Genomic DNA, 27299 nt, shown 5'->3' on the forward strand with positions numbered 1-27299 from the left:
TATTCCTAAATATTTTAGTTCTTTTCCTTCCCAATTATTTTTACATTTATCTTTAAACTTACTATCTAGTAATTAATGTAATACTAAAGTTTCAGTTTTCTTATTATTAAATTTAAACACTTATACTTTTTGAAACTTTTAAATTTCATTATCTGTTTCTTTAACTGAATAATTTAAATCTCCTATAGTTAGTAAAATAACTGAAAAAAGCTGTATTTTGGATTGAATATCCTTGTTCATTGAGATATTGACTATAAATCATGTTTTATCATTATTAATTAATCTACTATCTCTCTTAATATTATAGCAAATATAGAAGTAAATATTTTATAGTATACATTTAATAATGAAATATGTGCATGTGAGGAATCTAACCTATTATTCTTTCTTTGGTTAAGCAAAGCTGAGATTACAGAAAATTTCCATAAGGGAGGAATTATTTTGTCACCCTGAATTATTCTGAAAACGTTACTCAGAAATTCTTAAATATTTAGCTGAAGCAGACTATATCATTCCATACTTAAACCATCTAACCCTGAGCTTTACTATTTTACCAGGAGCTTTACCATTTTCCCTTTTTTAAGTTTCTTTAACATCTGTTGTGGTAATATGCTTATTCAGAAGAGATGTTTGTTGGTTATTAAGTCTATTAGCAACATTTTTCTTTAAACACTCTTTAGCTTTGTAATCATTAGAATTATTATTTTTATTTTATTAAGATCCTCATTGATTTTTTAAAAATATTAAGCATTTACTCTATATCTGAAATAAGCTTATTAATGTAAGGATATTTAATATTACTGATTTATGCCTTTTTGCTTAACATCTTACTTCTATTAACTAATCTATGTGGATTTTTTGAAGTCATTTGATAACTATGCAATTTCAAAAGCAATCTCCACTTTATTGGTTAAAACTGTTTGTTATTTCATCATTAATTTTTAATGACTTCATTATTATCTAATTTATTTGCTGTGCTAACCCCACTTTGTCTATTTCATCTTGTATGTATAACAACTCTTTATCACAGTCTTTCATTTTACTAGCCCATTTCCCATTCTATTTTTAATATACGTTTTAAAGAGTCCCATAATATGATTTTACTAACATGACCATTATTACTTAAGGATAAAAATTCTTCATTTGCTCCTTAAAATAACTCTTACTTTTTAATTGTATCATATAGACAGGGTTTCTATAAATAATTGGAACTCTCCTTATATCCTTTACTATATTAATATTTAATGCATTATGATCAGCTAAGGGACAATGGATAGTTTTAAAATATCTCACTTTATTAATTAGATCTGTAGAGGCATACATCCCATCAACTCTAATTTGCATCCCATGCATATAAGAATAATAAGTGAAGAACAATGACTTATCTTCTGCTTTTACTATTAAATCTACTAAAGTATTATTCCTAATCCATCTGTTTAGTGCTTTAACTGATACAAAAAGTTTAGCTTTCTTCTGTTCACTTTTATCTTCTACATTAGATATGATGATAAAATACTCTGCTAAAATTAAACTACAATTCCAAAGACTTTGCAATATGTTTAAGTAATATTTAGCCACTCTTGCACCTGGTCTATTCCATGGATCCAATAAAAGTTAGCTAGTTTATAGGGTTTGCCATTTTATTTAATTATCACACATGGATGCATTCCTTTGGGACCATTAATGGATTCCATGATCTTAGGCACTACAGTAGAGTTTCCCCAATATATAGTAGTCCCTCTACACTTTTTGTTAAACAAAGAAGATAACATTTCATAACATACGTTGTTTAAATACTGTATATCTTAAACTATCACACACATTTCTTGCAAGACTATAATGTCTCCTCTATTTAATTTTTAGATATCTCATTGGTGATTCTCTTTTGGTGTCAATATTTAATCCATTTGCATTAAGGGATAATAGATTAAAGCTATCCATACTGTGTATCTAAAAAAATGTTTTTAAGAGATAATATGACACATTTATCCTCCATATTAATTTAATTGCATATAAGACTCTAATGCATTTCTCCACCACTTTCTTACATTCCACATATTTAATTCCTCCTTTCTACAAGCTAAACTGCTAAAACTCATACATATCAAAAACAAAAACAAGTCTACAACTGCAACTGTATATATTACTAATAAAACACACCTTACCATGGATACCAAAGTTCCTAGTTTGCCTATTGAATAGACAAACTACTGTACTATCTCTCTACCTATCAATACCTAAACATTCATCAAAAAAGTAGCCAAAAGCTACTGTGACCTACAAATAATTAACATAATACTATACATAATTTAAAAATAATAAGGAACTATGAATGTACTTATGAAGGTGTCATTTAAAACTTTTCCCCACTACCAAATAAAAGTTTAATAATCCTCTTCTGTTAATCACAAATATTAAATAATCTAACAAAGGGTGTACTATATAACTCTGTATATAATAGTAGTATAAATTTTCCATGAAATATTCCCAAATTATTCATTCATTCAACATTATTATAGCTAAATCTCTAAATAAATAAGTAGAACAGAGTGAGTCCTAAAGAGATAAATATATTTGTAATCTTACAAATATATATTTGTAATCTTACAAATGACATGTAGTCTTATCACACTAAACTATTATAGAAAAGGAAAATTCAATGCTCATATATACTTATCATGCTAAAAGATATATACATATTTTATAGATCAAACAAGGGCTCTGAATTAATTTTAAAAGTACAACTGTCTATATTTTAAAAGTAGCACTCAATATCACAAATATCAAAATATTTAAAAATAATTCAGCATATTTAACTAATTCATAGAAGTATGTGCATTACTGAGGCTAAAGAGTATGAGTCTTGCTATTTCTATGGAATCAAAAAAAATTAAGTTTACATTGTATTCAATAGCTATAATGTGCTTAATTCAAATCCCATTCTACCTTACCAGGATTAAACATAATGAAAAATATACTTTACTTTCTATCAAAATAGATGCACTGATTCAGCAATATAACACTCAAATTTCAGCTCTGACTTATGAAATGAGTTATTTTAGGTAGTCTCAGTGAATCTAATGACATACAACATACAAAAAGCTTCAAAGTTCACATGACCAAGCTTCACATTTTAGCTTTCATGATATTTTCAAATATTTACATGATTTTCTAAGTAGACTATATGAGATCTTGTACATTTACATTTCTGCCATATGCAGGCATGTGTAAAACATATATTTCTTATAAGCAGTTTATTTAAATACATTTTCTGTCTTATTTGTCCACTAATATATTACCTTTTCTATATAACTTGTATTTCTAAAATTATCCCTCAAACAGCTATTTAATCACCAGCTCCATATTAGAGGTTATATCATGTATGTGTATATGTGTATATATATATATATATATATATATATATATATATATATATATATATATATCTTAACTTACCAATACTGTTCTTTTATTAATTTTATATATTAGGTATTTCATTCCTGGGGCATTTGTATATTATTCATATGTTTACTCTTATTATTATTGCTGTTCTGATCTACACCTCATATCCTGACAGTAGAATTTGATCACAGCATGTGAATAGATAACTCACAGCACACAGCAGCTGCTAATTATTCTGTAAGTTACTCATTCTTCTTAATTCTTTTGAACTGTTATAATCAGTAACAAACTTCTAATACTTATTTTCATTAATAAATACAGTTAGAGTTAATAACATTGCAGCATAAACTATTACCAGTCAACAAAATGTAAAAAATATGTCATCTACAGCTCAGTATAAAACAGTACTATAGGTTTTGTGTTTCCAATTCTTGACTTCTAATTAAAAATTAAAAAATATATATTATTTTGAGTAGATTTCCCACATATATACTTGAAATAGAAAGTAAAAGAAAGTTCCTTCCTGTTTTCATAGACATCAGTGATGAACTTTGACATAGATTTTCTTCAAAGGAGTTCAAGGAGCAGGTAGGAAGCAAGGTAAGCAAGAATCAAGCATTTTCAGACAAATGGAGCATTCTTTTGTTCTCTAGCTTTTTAAGTGTTAATTGCTTCATGCGTCACCTGCAAAAGGAATGTGTTACACAGGAACAAAGAAAACAAAATCACCAGTAATTTAACACTTGTGATTAGCATATTACTTAGATCTGACATTCAGTTAATCCAACGATGTACATACTAAGCAATTTTGAACAAATAAAATAAAATTCTTAACATATTGTATGTAGTCTTAAAGTTATCATTTCTATTGCTTATAATTAAACAATGTTCTCTTATGTGAAGTATTTGTTCAACATTTAGAAATATACTTCATTTATAAGTGTCATTAAATTAAATATATTAAATTGTTCACTGTAAATATAGCAAAACAGTAAAACTAACCATATTTATTCTGTACCATCACAAATGTTTTTATAAGCACATGCTTACATATGTTTTGAAGCTTAAAGTCAAATACAAACCTTTTACTTAAAAGGTGAATCTATTATTCCTGAAAACAAAAGTCCTGCAATAAGAGAATAAAAGTCACTTGTTTTTAAGTTTTTAAATTTAGAAGCAGTTTTCCAGGAATTTATCTCAGCCTGTCTTTTAAGAGATATATATACTGTTCCAATCCCTTTCATAAGTATTATGAAGGATTTTGGTTTTGATAACAAAAGTGGATTCCTCCTCCAGTTTGTCAAATATTTTAGTTTGTTTAGAAATAAATAATTTGATCTTTGCAAGAAACACTAAATTGTCTGTAATTCTATTCTTTTTAAGTTCTTTAATCAGTGGTTTGTGTCATATTGTTTTTAATATTTGATATTTTACTCAGCTGGACATAAACTCAATTATAATTGAATGAGGTGGCAAGTTTTCCTTCCTTGAAAGTGCTCTCTGGGATCTATGTGACCTTTCAATTCCAAAAGATAAAGTTCAGGTAGATTTAATGTTTTATGTAGCCAGGTTTATAAGAAGTTTACTATATTGTCTTCCCTCATACTTTTGAGGCATGCCATAAATTCTAATGTTACTTCATCTCAGTCTATTTTCTAGATCATCAACTTTATCTATGAGACAGTTATTTTGTTTTAAAAGAAATTCAGCCTGTGACTCACCTTTAGTTATTCTCCCTTCATGACCATTTTAAGTTTTTTCCATACTATTCATTTGGTACTTTGTTGTTTCATAGGAATTTCTAAATGTTCCATCCTCTTTCTGGACTCTTCTTTGAAATGTTCTATTTTGGGATCCAGTTTGTCCATTCTAAGTAATACATCCTGTATACTAGATATTATTGACAGAATCTCTTTTCTAACATAATAATCTTGGGTAACATTTCTTGAGTTCCTCATATTGAAGCTTATTCTCTCTTAACCAAGCAGGTGAAAGAACTTGAAGCTATAAATCTTTTCTTTGACTAAAATTTGGAATTTTGGAATAAAATTAGTTAACAAGTATCTCCAAATTTTAATTTTTGATTATATTTTCTGTCAGAGAAAAGGTTTCATTCACAGAGCTTTCACCAGTTGTTGCTGAAAATGAACCATCTTGGGCATGCCCCCCAAATCTTTTTCTTAACTTAATGTTCTCAACTTTATATCCATCAAACTAGTCATGATTTTTTGATTTTTTTTGGTTCTTGCCTCTGCTCCATCCGGCTGTCACTTTGTTCATATTGGACTATAAGAACTGGTGGCCTTTTTAATATTGATTTATTCCTTAAAAATATTTACATATTTTCCATTGTTTACTATCTGTGTGGTCCTTTCATTTTCACCATCTGCCCTGCTGTTGATTTCCAGAGTATGAGATTTGGGCTGAATTACTGGTTTATCACATAAAAGAGGATGACTGACCCTCATACTCATTCAGTTGATTTGCTGTTTCATTTATTTATTTGTTTGTTTGTTTGTTTGTTTATTTATTTATTTTCAGAGTATATTTTGTCGGTGTGCACCGTAGAACATTTACATTTTTGTTTTCCTCCTAATGTTGTTACTTATTAATGTATGATTATTTTAATCTGTATTACTTCTTTTGTTTTCATATTGCTGTTGTTCTCCATCTTTATTTGTTGCTGTTTACCCAACTTATTTTATCACTTGCACTACAATTTATTAGTTATTTTCAAGTTCACTGATTTGTTTTCACTTCATTCAGCTGAGTCAGATTTTTTTTTGAAAGAAGTTGGCATCAACCTCTTTGTCATGAGACTTGTTGTTCTCCCTTGGCTACCTGACATCAGTATTATACTGCCTGCAGGAAATGAAATTTTCATAAAAAGGCACACGCCTGGTATTCATTACTATTGGCATTATTGGCATTGACTATATATGATACCTGGACAAAACCTGTGCAGGTAACATATACTTTTTGCAATGGAGGAAACATGGCACAGACATACACATCATTGTCTTCATAATGTACTTATGTTTCCCTCTTTCTCCTGGTGGCAAATAAGTGAGCCTTATTCTCTTGTTACTCTGAAGAGGGTACCATACTCAATTTCAGGTCTCTGCTATTTTATTTGACCTACTCTGTGACATTAACCCTGAATTTATTAGTAACACCTCATTGGATTCCTTTTATGTAATTTCTCTTGTGGCAGCAGTGAACTCCAGATTTTCTGTTGCATAGTGTCTTAGGTTGGAACCCTCTTGTTTTGAGGTTGCCAAGTTCCATCATTCAACCACAAGGATGAAGGAGGTTAAGGCTAGAGCTGACAGCTCCTTTAAAGATATCATGGATGTAAAGAGAAAACTGTCAGTAAGTCCTTGTCAAATAAATCACTCAATGGAAGGGCATTCTTTCAGGAATACATGGACTTATTAATCTCATGTTGTCTAGAGGGATAATTCTTACTAACTTCAATATCAGGGTTTGTGAAGAATCTATGACTCATGTAAAGTAATCCCTTCGCATTATGATAGAGTTTGTCTTTGCCCAGGCTGTTACCTTTGCTACTCATACAGGACATTGAAGACATATATTGGACTTTCTTTTCAAGGTTGTGTTATCACTGATGTGGTGGTGCAGCCTCTCCTGTGACCTCGCCACCGCCTAATTCATTTTGTGGTTGGTGTATTTAATTCAGGAGGTGCCCCATTTGGAGATTAGCAGGAACCTAAGTTATTTCACCACTGATTTATTATTATTATTATTTTTTTTAATATCAGGAATTACAAGAGTAATGATATAGAAACACAAACAAGGTATGTAAAGTCCATAATAAGACCTTTTTGGTGACAAATCAAGCTGAAATCTGAACAATTTAATAGTAGCAGTGTGCATTTGTTTGATTATAGGAATATTATATGCCATTATTCAAAGTACAGAACAGAATTAGCTAAGTACTATTTATAGAAGGGTTGTACTTGGTAACCAGTTCTTTAACATTTAGAGAGGACTCACATAAAATTTCAGTTTTGCACTGACAGATTTGCAGATAAAGACCAGTGTGTCAGGTAGGTATGTAACAAGGGATCCTTTTACATTTCTAGTGCACCTGTGTAGGAATGAATGCATTCACAATTAAATATTTTGTATATTTGTCATAATAGACATTTTACATTTTGGAATTCAAACAAACACATTCTTATATTAGTGTTATTGTAAGTATTGGCGAAAATGTATACTTTCATTCTTTTTTGTGTTGAATCATAATATTAACTTTAGATCTGTTAGCCAAGGGTTGTGTACTCTATGCCCATCTTGTACCATATAAGTCATGGTATGATTGCAGTCTCTACAAATTGAAGATGGGATGGAGGTTAGTGGACAGATTGTATTACACCAGCCTGCCTTAAAACAAGTTTCTGTCTGATGATCACTTTTCAGTTTATCAGGTGACCATCTCTAAGATCTCTTAGAAGTATTTGTATTGTTTCCTTAAGCTCTCTATTGCAGTCATTCAACAACTAACATTCAGTGTTCCAGGTCGCGGTCAACATTAGCAGCTTGGCTTTGTTGCCACATAGAAATCTTTCTCAGAGACAGAATCTGTACACGTTACTCAATACTTTACATTCAGCCTTGAAACACTCAAGTTGGACTGTTGTCCCAAGGGTAATCTGAAGGACTACTTTGCTCTTGCAGATGGACTACCATCTATGATAATTTTATTTTCACAAAATCATATGACAACCTGTTGGCTTGTACATCATGCCTGTAGATGCTACATCCATTTTTTACCAGCTCACATTGTTTTCACTTAGGGATGAAGTTTTCACCAAATGTAAAAGAAGCCTTGGTTACTTCTATCCTTGAGAAACATAGCTTAGATGTTGATGACCTGAAAAAGAGCAACATAGCGTAGATGTAGATGACCTGAAAAATTACATTCCTATCATCAGTTTTGCATTTATTGGTAAGAATCTTATGAAGGTCTTGTGAGCACAAGTAGATTCATGTTTGAGTTATACACCAGCATCTATGATCCTATCCACCTGTATTTTCTTTTGAGACATACACCAGAAATGCCCTGACTATGGTCTATAATGATCTCATTCTGCTGAGATCAATATTTGAGTGTGTGTGTGTGTGTGTGTGTGTGTGTGTGTGTGTGTGTGTGTGTGTGTGTGTGTGTGTGTGTGTGTGTGTGTGTTCTTACAAATTATAACAGTTAGTTTTCCTTCTTTGGATTTATCTATTCCCCCCACACATATGTTGATTTGAGATTTATGGTCTCATTAAATGTCAAAGCAGTCTCTATGTTGTCTGCTTTGTGAACACTAGCTGTAATATAACATGCCGAACTTTGATTGTATAGCATGTATTGAACCTGTTCTACACTTTTAATCTCTCTCTCTCTCTCTCTCTCTCTCTCTCACACACACACACACACACACACACACACACACACACACACACACTTACACATTTCCACACACATACTGTTTGCCTTTCAGATGGAGCATGAGCCGCATGTTTTCCTCTGTACATTTTTTCAAGATTTGTTTTTTTTTTAATCTGATCAGAAATAAATTATGTACTTTCCTTTCTATGCAAAAGTGAATATTTAATTACTGTATTTAACATCAGTAAATTAATAACACCTGACAAAGGGCTCATGCCAGCACAAAAGCATAAAAAGTAACTGCAAAACCTTTGCTGGTCCAATAAAAGGTAATACATCATACCTGTTTTCCAGTGTCTTTGTGTTTTTTTTTTAAATAAAATAACAAATGCAAAACTAAATTATTAAATAATTCTCAATTAATAGTGACTCAAAGCCCTGTCATTATACTCAGCATCCTACAGACTGCTAAGAGGTGACCTTTGCCTGACATACAAGGCATCATTCTACCAATTACTAATGGATTTACTGTACATCAGCAAGTCAAATGGCATCAGAAATACTCAGCTGAGGCATCTAAACCTCTTCTGTAATGTCAAAGGAATGATTTGGAGTGTAACTGCTGTTGAACAGACTTCCCAACTGAAAATTTTCCAGGATCTTTATAAAGAAATAAAAAAAAGGAATTCTTACAAAATGCTGAGATCACTTGGCTAAAAAATAAATGGTCATAATTTGTATGCAAGGTAGCTGAATATATGTTTTTGTTTGCTGCTAATTAATAATCATGGTCATGCTAAAAACAGGACCTTTGGTGAAAGAGGAGAACTCACAATTGTGTTTGGGATTATAGTGAAGAAAAGTGACAAACAGAGGAAGCGCATGTTCTAGATTGTTCACATGCACAAATGCATGAAGAAAAAAAAAACACTACTTTAAAGAGGCCAGTGTAGTGATAAATCCATTTGTGGACATACAAAGGGGTGGCAATGGGTGTGTAAGACAGTAGGAAAAAAGTTCAGCAAGCAGAGGAGAATACTCTTGGGAAAAGGTAATGCAAGCATAACACTGGGAAGAGGGAGGTATGCATCATATTTTTTTTTTTTTTTTGTGGGAGAAGCATCCATTTTTTTGCCCTAATGAAGGAAAGCTGGGGAAGGAAGGATATAAGGGAAGATAAAGTTATGGTAAGAGGCAGATGAACAGTAGCAGGGTGAAGCACACAAGCATATAATACAGACACATGCTTACAGGGGAGGTGCTGACACACTGTGGGTAGAGAAAGACAGTGGATTCACTGACACACAGGGAAAGGGAGGACACTGGTGATGTGGAGGACTAGACAGCAATCAGAGGTGATTATTGAATCACAAGGGAGGGAAACACAAGAATATGGGATAAGGTAGGTATGTTACAGTCAGGCAGCACTGTAGCACTTCCTTCTCACTGGGCCCTGTTTGACATGGTTTATGGCAGTGGCAGGAAGTAATGCAACTGTGCCATCTAGAAGAAGAAACTTTGTTGGTGGCAGATGGGTGCTTCCAGATGCTGGTCTAATATAACCCCCACCACCCCTCACAACTTCCTGTAAGTGACAAAACTCTGTCCCTGGCAGTGTCTCTGGATGTGATAATGTTGCAGGAGAGGTGGCCACTTAGTTGTTCCCCACTGCAGCCACTGTGAGGGTTCCTAGAATACAGGTTGTGAACACACAGAGGATGGTTGGGTCTTCTGGGAGAACTATAGACCATGTTCACACCACTGACACTGCCATGGTAGCTACTTTACAAAATTTGAAAAGAAATGGAGAAAATAAAATAACAAACAGAAAATAATTACAAAAGTAAGAATAGTGACAAAGGAAGGAAAGGGAGGAGAAGAACAAAATTGCATATCATATACATAATTAATATATATTAAAAATATTTGGTGAATGACATGATACAACACTATCAATACAATTGTATAATGGGACAATCTAACTAAATGCAAGAATGTATGACAGAATGCTGATATGCTAGTATATACCATATGAACAACTGGGAGCAGTCCTGATTTGTGTACATGTGGCTAAGAAACTTTGGGAAGGAATATTGATCTGGCTATACAGTGCAGGTACAAGATTGTAAGAGTGTGTCTACCTGTCATTCTTAACCTATTCTGTTCTGTAACACTAGCAGATATACAGGAATTAAACTGAAAATACCACATATAGACAATCTTACTCTTCTTACCATTGACTAATAAGGTCAGGATGGTGCATTCACAGGTCACTGTAGTCACGTCTGCACTCTACTTCAAATTAGGGAATACCAGAGGCATAAGACACTACTCCAGCAAGAATGTAAAAGCAATCCACTTTATACCATTATATAAGGCCACAGTCAGGCACTTCCAGTTCTTCTTTTACAGCAGACAGAGGAAGAGCTTGGATTTCCTACTGCACCAGTTGGGCACACTGACACATTCAATACCCTTCGAAGCCATTGATGCTAACCAGATCTAATTCTGGAGAGCTATGGCAGGCCCCTCATGATCATGTCCATTGACATTTTTGAAACATGCTTCACAACATACAGCACCTTGGCAGAGTGAACTGTGGTGAGGTGCCCATAATGTAGTGCTTAATATGCTGGAATGGCAGGATGGTATACAGATGTTAAAGATGACATGATATGTGTGTACTGCATGCCTAAACATGAGAGCATCATATCTGCTACAAAAGTGGCATATGGTGCAAGATGTCTCTTTTGGTGTCACTACCCCCCCCCCCCATCTATGATCAGTGTATTTTTCAGGTACTCATGCAAGTAAGACTGAGAGAGACCCTTAGCAGGGTTTGGCACACCAGCACCATATGTAGATAAAGCAACTCCCTAGTGTTCATTAGGTGGTGCCCAATTATCGTTAACTACCGAACTCAGGGCCTCTTATGCAATACAAATTCCAATGGCTGCCAAAAGCCTCATCATGCTATGGAAGATCACTAACTGACAATCTCCAAATCTGAAATCATGGGTGCAGAAGAGTTACACATCTTTATGAAGTATGTTTGACTTTCAAAATGTGTACTTACATGGTCTGCCTCCAGCCGGAATTTTTTGTAAAATTGAATAAGCAATTTGCTGTGTGAGTGTGAGTGACAGCATTTGTATGTTACATATTTAATCAGGTGTATTTATATTAGATGTGTCAAACAAAAGGGCCAGATGAGTACACGTGAATAAGCACATCCACAATAAAGTTTCAGACCATATAGTTTTTTGAATAAATTACTTAATCAACATGAAATATAGTATGAATACAGTTTTACAGTTGTCATTTGAGTATACTGTTGCTGTGTGAGGCAACATGCAGGTACTTTTAAATGCCTTAGTAGTGATAGGCTCTAATTAGGTTTACTGCAGTTCTACATCTGTTCTCAAATGTATGCTATAGTGGCAGTGTGTATAAAGTTTTCTTTTTTTTTGGGGGGGGGGCACTTCCCAGAACATGCAACTCAACTGCTTTATACAGCAGCATTATGAATCACTGGGGTACAAAAACAGTGGGGGGAGATTGTGTCATGGCTTAGGTACACGTACTTGGATGCTTGATGGTATCTGCCTTAAAGATTGCTATGCAATCAATGCAGAAAAAATAATGTCATTTTGTAGGACACAAGCACAGAATTTATCTGTCTAGGTGCTTACAACAATCTACAGTTGAAACACTCAGCTGTCCACCATTGGAGGAGGTACCTGTATTGTGCTACAGGCAATCTGCCCATATATGGATTGTGCCTGTTTCTGCATCTATTATCCTTGTTCTCATAGTTAGTCAAAACAACTGTTTATGCAGTAAGTGCCATGCCAAGTGCAAGGAATGCAAATGTCAGTCAACACTAAGATGGTATTTAACAGTGGAATTTTGTTACAGGCAGCTCCAGGCTGGACATACTATGGGTATATTACCACCTTTTTTTTCTGTTGAGGGAACAATGTACTACAGCTATACGAAAAGTGCGTATGAGTATGCAATTGTGTTTGTTACAGGCCTCTCCATTCCTCCCACATATAGATAGATAGATAGACAGACAGACAGACAGATATAGATATATATCTATATATCGATAAATATTTCAAATGCAAACCAAAAAAGCTCAACTTCTCTCATGCACAGAATAAGATGCTTTTGCAGGCTGTCTGTCTTCATGGTATGCAAATGATCAGCCATGATAAATCTGGGTGTCCCTGTTGCAACTGTGCCTTGCCTGGTGTGATATGATGAATGATATAAATGCTGTTGATTGCTAGACATTTCAGATGGGTCATTAATTTGATACTTGCTGAAAAGGAGAATGAGGTTTTCTAAGCACAAGTCTTAGGACCATGGAAGGCAATCTGTCAGTTAAACCATTATTAACAGAGTTGGTGGAGTGCCTTGCCTCTTTAAATGGGGGGGGGGGGGGGTTGAGTAATTCATAGGCAATGGTAGAGTCCTGTACATTGAACAACTACAGAGTACACTAAAAATCTCTACTTGAGATATCTCAGGTATGTGGATCTATTATGTATTTGGTTACTCCATACTGTGGACTGAATGGAGACATGATAAAATCAGCAAGCAAAGAAGAGTAGTATTGCTGGAAATGAATTTATCCTCAAGTCTTGGTGAGTACTTTCTTGATTTGGACCCTGTTTTCACAGAATGTCACCAAGATGACACTGATATTTAGACTGTATTTTGTAGAGCATATATCATGGACAGAAGTAGTTTAAAAAATACAAAAGACAGCTGGGTGCACAAGTCCCAAGATAAAAAAGTGGCTAGTGTTGATAGGTGCACTGGTACGAGGGTTGGAAAAAATGACAGCGTAGAATCCTCAAGACACAGAAACATTAATACAATGGGGCTCATTGGGAATGACCCGCCCCATTGTAGAAGGAAGTAGTAGTCCACAAAAACACAAAAACAACAGAATAAAAAAAGCCATAAAGATAAAAGACTGAATTATTCAGGATAAGAAAAGAATTATATATTGTTACTATTATGGAAGAAGCCCATGTTTTCTGGAGTGAGGATAAGCAAAAAGATTAAGACAGAAATTAGAGGAAAGAAAATTATGTGCATAAGAAAAACTGTCAAAAGCTTCAAATAATACAACAGATTCACAAGAACATTATATAGATCAAGAAACCCTGGGCCAATGAAAAAGAAGTGACTGAAGAAGTGTGAAAATATAAAGAACAAAATCTAGAGATTTTTGAAAGGTATAAAACAGAAACATGGACATGGAAGAGAAAGAGAGATATGATATGGTGCAATAGTTTTACAAAGAAGAAAGCCAAATTAATCAATACAAAAAAAAAGCAACTCAAAAGATATTCAAAGAGAAATACAGGCAAAGATAACCAGACATGCAAAATTTCACAATACAAAGAATAAGATCACAGCAGGGGAATGTAGAACAGAAGATTAGTAATGTAGCGGTTAAAAAAAATTAGGAGCTGAGGTTATGGAATACCTGTAAAGTGAAGGGTTTAGTTTAGAAAGTCTAATACAGGTTATGTCACAGCATGATGGAACAATGAATCCCTCGAGTAAAGAGAAATAGGAGGAGTGGAGACATAGTAAGAAGAAATATGGACAAGGGAAAGAAAAATAGATTTAATATGGTGCAATATTTATTCAAAGGAGAAAACAAAACTAATCAATACAAAAAAGCAACACCAAGGATATTTGAAGAGAAGTACAGGCAGAGGCATCTGGATATAGAAAATGTAGAATACAAAAAATCAAGAAAACAAAGGGGGAAAGTAAAAAAGTGGATTAGTAACTGAGAAGTTAAAGAAGTAGAAACAGTAATTATGGATTACCTGTGAAATGCAGGATTTAGTGTAGACTAACTCTGATAGCATCACAGTATGATAGAACAACAATTCCACAAATTAAGGAGAAACCAGTGAAGTGGGAAGCATCTAATCACTTGCTGTATGAAGATACTTTGGAGCCTTCAATAGGAAACCAGTACAAAAGTTTAGCTGGAGATGTACAGCAAGGGAAAGAACAGTAAACTGTGGTAACTCTGACACAGTCAATGTTGTGCAGTGATAGGCCAGTGAGTTCCCATATGAAAGAGCAATGGATGACAAAGGATGAAGCTGAAGAGAGTATGTCACAGGAAGATATTCTGGAGCTTTCTGTAGAATGCCTGCAGGAAAGGGAGAACAAAGAGCATGGCCTTAGTTTAGAAGAAAATTATCTAACAGAAGAGTTGCTTGATTTAATAGAGATGGATAGACATATTAATATCAATGAAGGAAATATAGAAAGTCAAAAAGACTCAGAATGTTAGCAGTTTGATAAAACAAATGAACACAGTAATCAACACTGTTCATGACATAACAGAAGGAAATAGGATATACTACTGTGCAGCTAAATTAATAACAGTTAAAGTCTTACAACAAAAACAGGAAAGGGATAGGAGAATTCAAACGCCATCAATGAAGTATTGAAGTATTGAATAGAGAAAACTATAAAGCAATTAAGACAAGAAGTGTCACAGTTAAAAAGAGTACAGGAAAGGTAACAGATCAACAAAAATACTCAGAAAGACAGGTGTGATAAAAGCAAAGCTCAGTATTAGAACTGATCAGGAACTATGGTACACCATTGTAAATAATAAACTAAAGATATCAGCACAGGCAAAAAAAACTTAGAAGATACAAAGATAAATATAAAGAAAAAGTACAAAATAAACAATTTATTGATGACCCAAAAAAGTTTTATAGAGACAAAGGGAATAGAAACACTACCAAAAAAAGGAAGAAATACACACATTTAGAGAAATACCAATGAAGATCCTGTGGAACATAACAAATATCCTGAATGGATAGAAGAAGTTAACGAAAGAATAAAAACTTCAAATGTACAGGATATGAAATGGGATGAAATAATGACCAGAGAAACTGAAACAAAATTATGAAAAGCTCCTAACTGAAAAACCACAGACCCACATGTAGTACCTAACTTCTGGCTAAAAGTATTAACATCTTTACAAAACAATTTAGCCCTGAGTAAGGACTATTTATATGCTTATCCCAAACAGACAACAATTTGGTTACCAACAGTAAAAGTTTCACTACTTCTTTAGAATGAACCTGCAAGATATCCTAAAAACTATAGACCAATAAATTTCCATCTGACGATGTATAAACTATATACTGCAATTGAAACTGACAGAGTTTATAGTTATTTAGAAGAAAACTCAATCATGGCAATAGAACAAAAGGGTATCAAAAGGAAGTCATATGGAACAAAGGATTATTTGTTGTTAAAGTCATAATGGAAAATTGCAAAAAGGTGAGGAATATAAGTAAGGCATCGATAGACTACAAAAAAGCATTTGACAGCACCCCATATTTTTTGATAAAATAGTTCTTGCAAATGTATAAGATAAACTCTACATTGATTGATTTCATTACAGTGATCATGACACAATGACAAACCACTTTGCAGCTAAGTCATGATAAAGGACAAATTATTATCCCATAGATGACAATTCAAAGGTGGGTATTCCAAGGTGAGTATTTGTCACTCCTGTTCTTTTGTATTGCTCTTAACCCACTAAACTATAAACTTAACAGATTAGGTCATGATTACAATTTAGTCCCATAAAACAAAACAGTGTAAAGACTTCTCATCTTCTTTTTGTGGATGATTTAACACTGTAAAGTTCATCAGATGAGGAATTAAAAGCAAAATTGCAAGTGGTCAAAACTTTCTCATAGTTTCATAGTTTCATAGTAGTGTACTAGGCTATCTGCCCTGGGGCATTTACAAGCCTAGCCAACAATGATGAAACCCGTATTATATAGTTGCGCCTCTCTAGTAGTGACACATGTGGGACCCCATTATTTAGTAAACTATACCTCTGTCTAGTAGTGACACTGAGGTGACATCTCCCATCCATGCATCGAATTTTTTCTTGAACAGTGCCAATGAAGGGCTCTGTCTCACATGAACTGGGATTTTGTTCCAGAGTACGGGTAACCTCTGTGTTATGAATCTATCCCTCCAGCATGTTTTATTCCCCTGACATCTCAGATGCTCAGGTAAGAGCCGCCCTCTCCAAAGCAAAAAACACAGCATCAATGGGACCAGACGGTGTCCCCCTACATGAACTCCAAGAAGAGCTAAACCCAAACATAAAACTACTGTTCAATCTCAGCCTTACTACAGGATATGTGCCCAAAGAGTGGCGTACAGCAACAGTGGTCCCTCTCCATAAAGGTGGTGCCTCAACGGATCCTGGAAACTATCGCCCCATAAGCCTGACTAGCTTGGTCTGCAAAGCTATGGAAAGGATCATCATGGACCTTATAAATAAAGATATTGGGGACCTACAAACACTGGATCCTACCCAGTTCGGCTTTGTTAAGGGCAGATCCTGCCTCTTAAACCTGGTTGATTTCTTTGAAACAGTCACCAAGGCCATTGATGAGGGAAGGTGGTCCACACAGCCTACCTGGACCTCACAAAAGCCTTCGATACAATACCCGGCATTATAGATAAGCTCACCAGCTTAAATATAAACCCCTATGTCACTAGATGGATTGCAAATTGGCTCAAGGACAGAACCCACATGGTTAGAATTGCTGGAGCCATGTCAGACTCCAAACCAGTTACAAGTGGTGTCCCACAAGGCTCAGTCCTGGGACCTCTCTTGTTCAGTATATATTTCTCGGAGGTACAGGCCAACACGGAAGGACTGTGGCTGACCATGAGATGACTGCAAACACTCTCCAGCCGACACAAGCATCCTCCAAAAGGGCCTCATAGAAACAGACAACTGGTGCCAGAGCCATGTCCTCAAGCTAAATGCCAAAAAGTGTATAGTCATCCCCTTTGGCAAAAACAAAGTGCCCACAAATTACCACATAGGTGGTAATCCATTAAGTACAGAAGAAGTAATTAGGGATCTGGGGACCCAAGTTGATAGCGATCTCTCATTTGACAACCACGTGGCCAAAGTGGTTATAAAAACATTTTATATAGCCCACCTAATCATGAAGGGATTCACATCTAGATCAGGGTCTCTACTCATCCCTCATCAGGCCCATAATTGAGTACAATGCCCCTTTTGGGATGTACCTTACCAGACACCTGCAGCAACTGGAAAGACCCCAAAAGTACCTCATCAAGAGGATCAAAGGGCTCAAACAGATGCCATATGCTGCCCGGTTAAAGAAACTCCAGCTCTACTCAGTGGCATACCGCCTGTTCAGAGGCGATCTGTGCCTGACATATAAAGCCATGTCCAACCAGGAATTAATGGACATGCTGCACCTCAGAAAATCCAAATTCCATCGAGACTTGAACCTCAGCACTGAAATAAATAGGACATGCTGGAGGGACAGATTCATAACCCAGAGGCTCCCTTCACTCTGGAATAAAATCCCAGTCCAGGTTAGGCCGAGTCCCTCATTGACTCTCTTCAAGAGGAATCTTGATGAGTGGATGGGAGATCATAGGTTTACCGGTATCACTTCTGTGTCACTGTTAGACAGAGGCACAGTATACTAACCTCGAAAAAGAGCATAGCAAAATAAATTTAAAATGGGTGGCGAAAGCCAAACACATTCTGGCTAGGCTTATAAATGCCCTAGGGCAGATAGCCTAGTATGAACCTATGAACCTATGAACCTATGAACCTATTCATATTTGTGCAGAGGTTGAAATCTTTAGCTCGCGTGGTTCTGGTGGATCTGGATTTTTTGAGATGGAGCATGTCCATCAGTTCTTGGTTGGACATGGCCCTATATGTTAGGCACAAATCACCTCTGAGCAGGTGGTATGCTACTGAATAGAGCTGGAGTTTCTTTAATCTAGCTGGATAAGGCACATGTTTGAGACCCATGATCCTCTTGGTGACGTACTTCTGGGGTCTTTCCAGTTGTTGCATGTGCCGGGTGAGATGATAAAATAATGTATTTTGGTCTTGATAAATGTGCTTAAAGCAGGAAAGCTGCAGCACCAAGAAAATATCAGTCCAGAACAGGAATGTTTTATAAAGGAACTTGGGCAGGAGGGAATGCATAAATATTTGGGATCTGATGAAGGATCAACAATAAAACATGAACAAATGCAAATAAAACTCAGTAAGGAATATTTTAGAAGGCTAAAATTAATACTGAAGACAGGAAAAAAGTCCAAGCTACAAACTGATGTGCTCTTACTGTTCTAACTTATAGTTTTGGGGTGATTGACTGGCCCCTAAAGGTATTGGATCAGCTGGACAGGAAAACAAGAAAAATGCCACACACATCAAATGATTTAAAAAGTCAGTATATATCAAGATTATATATTACCTGTTTTGAAGGAAGTATGGGCCTCTTTGAAATTGATTACATGTATAGATTGGCAATTAAAGGACTGCATACACATCTGTTGACCTTGCAAGATTGAAACATAGTGAAAGTTTTAAAACATGAGAACAATTTTAAGAAGACTTCCTTGTATAGTTGAACAGAAGCATATCAGTTTCAAGCAGAAAAGAAAATCAAACTAGAACTAGACAAAAAACAGTAGCAAATGAATGTCCCAGAAAACAAAAGAAAGAATATAAAGAGAGGGATCAGATGAGATGGCAAGAAACAGGGATACTGCATAAATATAGTTGCAAGTACGGAAAACTCCTGGAACAGCATCATGTCAATCAGGCTCTAATATAGGAATGGTTAAGGAGAGGTGAATTTAAACCAAAGGATGAAAAGTTAATATTGGCAGCCCAGGATAGTGGACTATGTACATGTTGGTTTACAAACTCTACTGAACATATAAGAGAAACAGATAAGTTCATGTTTTGTAAAACAGAATTGGAAAGAGTCACACATCTTGTTTGGTGTGATATACTAATTGCAGAAGTCCTGTATAATGAAGGTACAACATTGTGGTAAGACTGTTGCACTGGGGATTGTCCAAAATTATAATACTGAAGTAGAGAAGTATCAGAAATATGAACCACAGAATATTATAGAAAATTATGAAGTTTATAACACAGAGGGACACCCATTATGAGCAGTTCAAAAAACAGATGTGAGAAAACCAGATATGATAGTTCATGAAAAGAAGACAAAAGTAGCATTGATCATTGAAATTGGAAAACCCAGTAAATACAGTGTCTTAATGTACAGAGAGATACAAAGTCATAAAATACCAAGATTTGCAGGCAATTGCAAGGGAAATGTGGAAGGATACCCAGACAGTTCCAATAGTAGAAGCAGCAACATCTCGATCCCTAAAGAGATGTTACTTGTTTTACTGGATGTGCAAAATGACCTGATGGACTTCATGTCTGATATGTATGACCTGATGGACATGTTCATAAGCCAACTTGCACAACACAGGTCTACCTGTGCATGCAGGCAGTATACCAGACTCATTTCTCATGGCCACTCCAGCTCTTCCTCCAATGTTGAGGGCTGTCATACAAGGAAGAACCCTAGGCTGGGCACATTCAGTACCACCACTTCCCCTCTACTTTGCAGTGTGTGGAGTTGAGATGGGTAAGATTTGTATGTCCATGGAGGTGTGGGGTTCATGCCACAGGAATGCATGGTACAGACAATCACACAGTACACGTTCCTATTGGCAAAGGACTGGATAGTACCTGTGATCCTCAGAGCAGAGGGAATTGACGTGTTTGGGAGTGAACAATTTGCCTGTAGGAGCTCAGCACAGTGTTCATAGGTTCATAGGTTCATAGGTAGGTAATAGGCTATCTGCCCGAAGGCATTTATAAGCCTAGCCAGAATGTGTTGGCTTTTGCCGCTCCCTTAGATTAGTTCCCTGTGCCTCTGTCCAGCAGAGCCACTGAAGTGATCCCCGGAGTAAACTTTCTGTTTCCCATCCACTTGTCAAGGTTTCTCTTGAAAAGTGTTAGCAAGGGGCTCTGCCTAATGTAGATTGGAATCTTGTTCCCAAGCATGGGAAGTCTCTGTGACAGGAATCTATCCCTCCAGCATGTCCTATTTATTGTTGTGGTGAGGTTTAGATCCCTAGAGCATGTGGCTCGAGTGGATAAGCTTTTCATTAGGTGGAGCATGTCCATCAGTTCTGGGTTGGACATAGCCTTGTATGTCAGGCAGAGATCACCTCTGAGTATGCGGTATGCAACCGAGTACAGCTGGAGTTTCTTCAGTCAAGCTGCATAGGGCATCTGTTTGAGGCCAGTGATCCTCTTGGCGAGGTACTTCTGAGGTCTTTCCAGCTGTTGCAGGTTCCTTGAAAGATACATCCCAAATGGGGCATTGTACTCTATGATGGGTCTGATGAGCGATGAGTAGAGGGGCACAATGACCTCTTTTGATCTGGATGTGAACCCTTTTTTGATAAGGTGATGCAACATTTGTTGAGTCCATACCCCCACAGACACATATACACATGCGCGCACGCATGCGCACACACACACACACACACACACACACACACACACACACACACACGCACACACAGACATGTGTGTGCATAGCAGCGATTCCCTCCCTTCCCACCCATTGTAGGCCCCAGGATGATATCATTCATATTATCGTAATCACAATGCCTGTGGCTGACACTGTATACTGTTTTTGTCCCTACTTATGCAGATAATTATAATTTGACCCTGCCCTGTATAGTTTATCACTTGGGTAGTTTACATCTGATACAGAGTGTGGTCAGTCTTTGCATGGATGACCACAGCTGTAGGTTTGCATGCATCACTTTTAGTGCACTGAATTATGTCATAATTAGGCCCATAGCTATAAAATAGCTATTTCTTCTTAGCCAGTGCCATGGCATAATGTGCCCACCTTCGTCTGGCATAATACTACCCTGCTGCCACATCCTCTATAGCCTCCTCATCAGGTTCAGTCTCCACTGCATGAGAAAGGGAAACTTATTCCTCCTGCATGCGTACTTCCTGCTGCAGCTGCTTCCTCAATATTATGTTATGCAACATAGTACAGATAGAAAATGTGGAAGGGTCATGCTGTAGGTCTCCACCAGATATATCCAGGCAGTAAACTGGGCCTTCTTTAAGGAAAATTCCCAAAAAGAAATCAGTGATTTAGTTTGCATGTGTGCTATATGTGGGTGTTGTGCATGCTGCCTGGGTGGCCTAGAAACACATTACGGATGATACCTTGTGTATCACAAACCACCTGAGAGCTGACAGAATGGTTGTCTTTACAGTTAGCGTATCTTCCTCCCTGCTCACCAAATAGGGCCTTTATGTCAATGCTGGTGCAGTCTTTAGCCCTCAGTACCTCAGAGAAATGTGTATATCATAAAAACCCTGCATGGTTTTGTATCTGTTCTTTATGGTGCGAGAAGGGCACATATGCTTACCGACATGCAGGAGCGTAACATCAAGGGACTGGTGAAGTATGCTTAAGAGGGATGTCTGGTATATCCCTAGCATGTCCCCTGTTGTTTGCTGAAAGATCCCTACAGTTATTATTGTCAAAGCCACACATATTTTGGTATCCACAGTGAGAGGTACTCCATGCATCCTGCAGACCGGCAAATGAAGTGGCACATCTTGACCAGCTCCTGCATGATGGCTCTATCCACACAAAAGCAGTCTACAATTTCTGTGTCATGAAGGACATCAAGTATTATGTGGAGAGAGATGTCACAACACCTCTGAGGATGATGATGCTCAGCATAATGGATTCCATCTGCAAGTGCAGACAACTGCATATAAGGGTTTGTTAATGCCTCAGCTTCCCCGTGCATCATTCTTCAATTCATCTCCTGTAATTTCACGATTTTACTGGTGTCAGTTGCTCTGGATCTAGCCCATGTAGTTGCATAACTATGTATTTACGTATATTTTAATACTGTCGCTCATTGCCATGTCATTAGACTTCCATTAGCATACTATGCAGGCAATGGGATTTTTTGCTCCTCCCTGCTCAAGCTCATTGTAAAGCAAAATATGTTTCTAAATGGCAGAGCATGTGTGTATACAATTCTTTACTTCAAGAAAAAGTCCAAGCATCTGTGATTTTGTTGGGGTAAACAAAAAGTGTTTTATATTTGCGAAATTGGCCAATAAAATGTAAGGAATACAGACTGGTTGCCTGCTGTCACAGATTTTGTTTGCCCTTCCCATAAGCTGCTGAAATGGTGTATTTTTAGGCAATATATTAAACGTGTGCTGTGTCTCTGTCAATGTATGTGTACCATTTAATTGCAGATTATCTTCAGCTGAATAATAAATCTTAATAAAAAGTGATGTCAATCTGATGAAGTATGCCCAGGATTATTACCTGTAATTTCTGGACAATATAATGATTCTGTTACAATTTTAGTGCTCCTGTCTATAAGCTAAGTTAACAGATAATAAGTGTGACACTTTGACTAAAGGAAATTGGCAGTTTTACAGGTAGTAAATGTAAAAAAGAGCTACATGTTATAATGAATTTATGTTTTTTATAGATTTCACGAGGTGTCTTTTTTGTAGTACTCTCCTGAAGGCTCATATATCAGAAATTTAGGTCATTTTCCTAGAAAAATGGAAAATCTGTCTTTTACAATACAGTTTAAGTATTTGGAGCATACATTTTTAATTCATTGAAGGTCTAAAGACTAACAGCTATAGCACTCATTTGGGTGATTAGTATATACAATGATTGCAGTACAGGAGTAGCTTTATGTGTGCGTCATAAAATGTGTGCACCTGTATGATGTTTATTATGCATCTAGAAATGGTAATGAATGCTAATGGCTGCATATTATATGGAGAAGATGCCAATGCACTTACACTAAGTTGCTTTGTATGTGAAAATAAATCAAGAGGAAGAATGTTTTTAAATAAGGGTCTTAAAATCATCCTACATTCTTCTCTCTCTCTCTCTCAGCACATTCATTGCTATAATAACAAGAGCTAAAGGCCATCAGCAAGGTATATCAGTGACCCTTCATATTGAACAAAATGGCATTGTTCCTTATTTTGCTCCAGTGATTTTCTTTAACTCTCAACTCACAACCTATATCTTTTTTCTCATCCTTATTGCTGTTTTGGTATGGCATATTTATTCCCTCATTACATATTTCCTATTGCCATTACTTTGTTCTAGTCAATTATTTTAACTGAATGCAAACCTACCTCTACTGTTTTTTTATGTATTTCTGCATATCCCAGCTGTATGTGCCATGTTTTTTGTATGTGCATTCATGCAAGTAGCCCTTTATGTTGTGTATTACAATTTTGCAACTATCTTTTCATAGCTTACGATACAATTTATTGTGTTTGCTATGTCTTCATAAGTCAATACAGTGAATCTGTAATGATTCCAGTTGTGAATAATGCCTGATTTGTCTATTTGGCAAAGATCATACCTGAAAATTATTTTTTTTTCTGGACCAGTGTACTTATCTGTTTAAAAACACAAAAACAAACAAAAAAATAACAATGAATAAATAAATGCAATATATATAAAAAAAATACAACAATAAACAAATAACAACAACAATAAATGCAACAGATAAATGGGTGACGCAGTGGTGCAGTGGTTAACATTGTCACCTCTCAGCTGGGGTCTCTTCTTCCTGCGTTCATGTGGGTTTCCTCCAGGTATTCCTGTTTCCTCCCGCATTCTAAATCCATGCATCTGGAGTGGTTCTCCCTGGGCCTCTTCTGAAAATAGGCTCTGCCCTAGTCAGACTTTCCCAGTCAACAAATGTTAAATAAACATAAATAAACACTCAGGACTACACTACTTCATCACGGCAGGCTAGTACAATACGATAACATTCATCTTAAAACTGTTAAATTAGGAGAACCATCATTAATCTTGACTTTTATGCTGACTGCAGAAGCAGACACCTGCTATATTATGCTACCTGTTGTACATGCAGTGCCTTTTATACAGGCAAAAACAATAGGTCGTTCAAGGATAGAATTCTTGAACATGTCAATGATATTGTGAAATGTAAAAACACAAGTGTCTTAGCTAAACACATTATGTACAGTGAAACAGGACACTTGCTTACATTTTTTGCTTTAGAGGTAATAAAGAATAATGTAAGGGAACTGGATATAAAAAACAAGAAAATAGTGAACAAAAGTGGATACTGTTGCTGAAAGCAGATGTTGAACAAGGTCTGAATTAAAAAGTTTCACTCAAACCAATACCTTAAATGATACCTTTGTGCCACTGACTCTCATTCCTTAGTAGTTTTATGTTGAATTTTTGTTCTTTTTTTGTATTTATTATTTCCTGAAGAAACTACAGCACTTGACTGATTTTTGCACATTCATGTCTCATAGTATTTTTGTTATCACCATTATGTCTATTTTTTATTATCTTATATTTTTTAGATGTGGCAAGTTGCTTTCGATTTCTTTAGATTTTTCGGGATGCTCCACAGACTTAGCATGTATGTGTGTGGCTGGGTGCCATGCTGATGATGTTTGGTGTGAAATAATGTTTTATTACTTATTTCATAGGCTCCCTAATGTGCATTGGCTTCCTAATGTGAGCCTAGAAAGGTAGTTTGTATTTTGTATCAACTTTTATTAGCTATTATTATTCACATGACCGTGGTGTGTTTAGAACGGTCAGTTCTCATTGTATGCTGTTTAATTTTATGACACATATAGTATTGTTGCATTTATTATTCTTGGGACATTATGGCCTTATTTCAGATGTGATGTTATTATCTTGTTAAGATACTTTGAAGATGGCGATATTGGTAGTTCTATTTCTGCCATTTTCGGATATTTGCAACTTTGGATGGATTTATTTATGAGATTGTTTGCTATTGCTATCTTGGCTAAATTATTATGCTGATTTATATATTTTTATATATTTTTATTATTCAGATACTAAGTGCATCATAATTATATAAGACTATTGATTTAGCTCAAGCGATTATGCTTTTAGATCTCTGCATTATTTATGATTGGCCAGTTTTAGTCACTTGACTATGTCACATTGCAAACAATGTTTGCTGTTTATAGTTGAATTTTTATTTTAGTAGTAACATGTATGGTTTCACCATGTCTGGAATTTTATACATTTTTCCTTCTTTAAGGTGCACTGTACTTCAGATACTTTATCATGAAGATGATGATACTAGCTTTATGATTTCTGATTGATTTATTTGGTTTCTTAGATTTTAACATTTTGGATTGATGTGGCATGCCATGCCATATTTCAATTATTTTGTTCATAAGTATGATTAAGATGCAGGATAAGTTTTCTGTTTTTGATTTTTGGATTTAGGTTAGTTACTTAGTTTAATAGATGCTGTTTTTAACAGAAATACGAACATATATTTCTATGTGGACAGTGTTTGATGGTTACTTCAACAGTACTATTTTGACTTTTTATTTCATTGTATAAGCCAACAATGTTCTCTGATGATTTTTGTATTTTGGTATATCATGTTTTAACTGTGCTTATGACTGTAATCTGTTTGAAACTAGCATTTACTAAATGTTCAATGTGTATTATTATCTTGGAGCTTTTCTCCCCGGGCCTCCACTGAAAATGGACATATATCCAGTCGGACTATCCTGGTCAACAAATGTAAAATAAAAACAATAAATAAGTAAAAAATAAATAAATAAACTGTGATATTCTGTCTTAGAATATGTTAGAAATTATTTGTGATGATATTGAATATATACTATTTTTAAGATGATGTATATTTCTTTAAGATGATGCATGGGCAACACTACTTAAGCTTGATTTACAACTTAAGAACTGTTCCTGCCTTAATTAGCTTTTAGACATGTGATTCTTACTCTAACAAATGATTGGCCAGGATTTGTTTTTCTAAATGCAGTTGTATGTTTTCACTTTATATTGGTCTGAAGAAGCAGAGGAGACTGTGAAAGTGCTTACCTGTTCAATTAAAGCTTTGTTGCTGTTTCTACAGTTTGATCCATCTTTGCAGCCATGTTTGGAAGGAGTCTTTATCTCTTAATATGTCTGTTGCTTTATACTCCAATTCTAACTGAGTGGCCTACTTTTTCATATAAGTGCAAACCATACCTGGCCAAGATGACAGGACTGTCTACCACCTCCTCCCAGGGTTATATATTTTGCACCTCCTTGTAATGACACCAGAAGCTAAGCCAGTTGTTAATAAGCTTTTGTTTGCATTGAGACAATCATTCTTGGTGTTAGCATTGGTTAAGGCTAAGCTCATACCTGCCTTAGACACATAACAGTACCAGGAATACTACTCACAGCTGAAGGTGCTCTCACCAAACAAAAAGAAGAAAAAGCTGTAAAAATGTGAAAGCAGCCACCACGAATATCAGCAGGACATAGGTTACAGCAACTCCCAAGTAATGACCATAGGCAATCCTTCAAAAACAGCAAGAACTTTTATTCAAATAACATGAAATGGCTCGCATAGCCAAGCTATGCTTCTTCAGATATCAATTCAAAATAAAATCTGTAGTACTTATATACAGCTTTTGGACGGGCTCATTAAACATACAAATGCAATT

This window comes from Protopterus annectens, chromosome 7.part0 (genome assembly GCF_019279795.1).
Source record: "Protopterus annectens isolate FY-2018-M chromosome 7.part0, PAN1.0, whole genome shotgun sequence".
Taxonomy (NCBI): Eukaryota; Metazoa; Chordata; order Ceratodontiformes; family Protopteridae; genus Protopterus; species Protopterus annectens.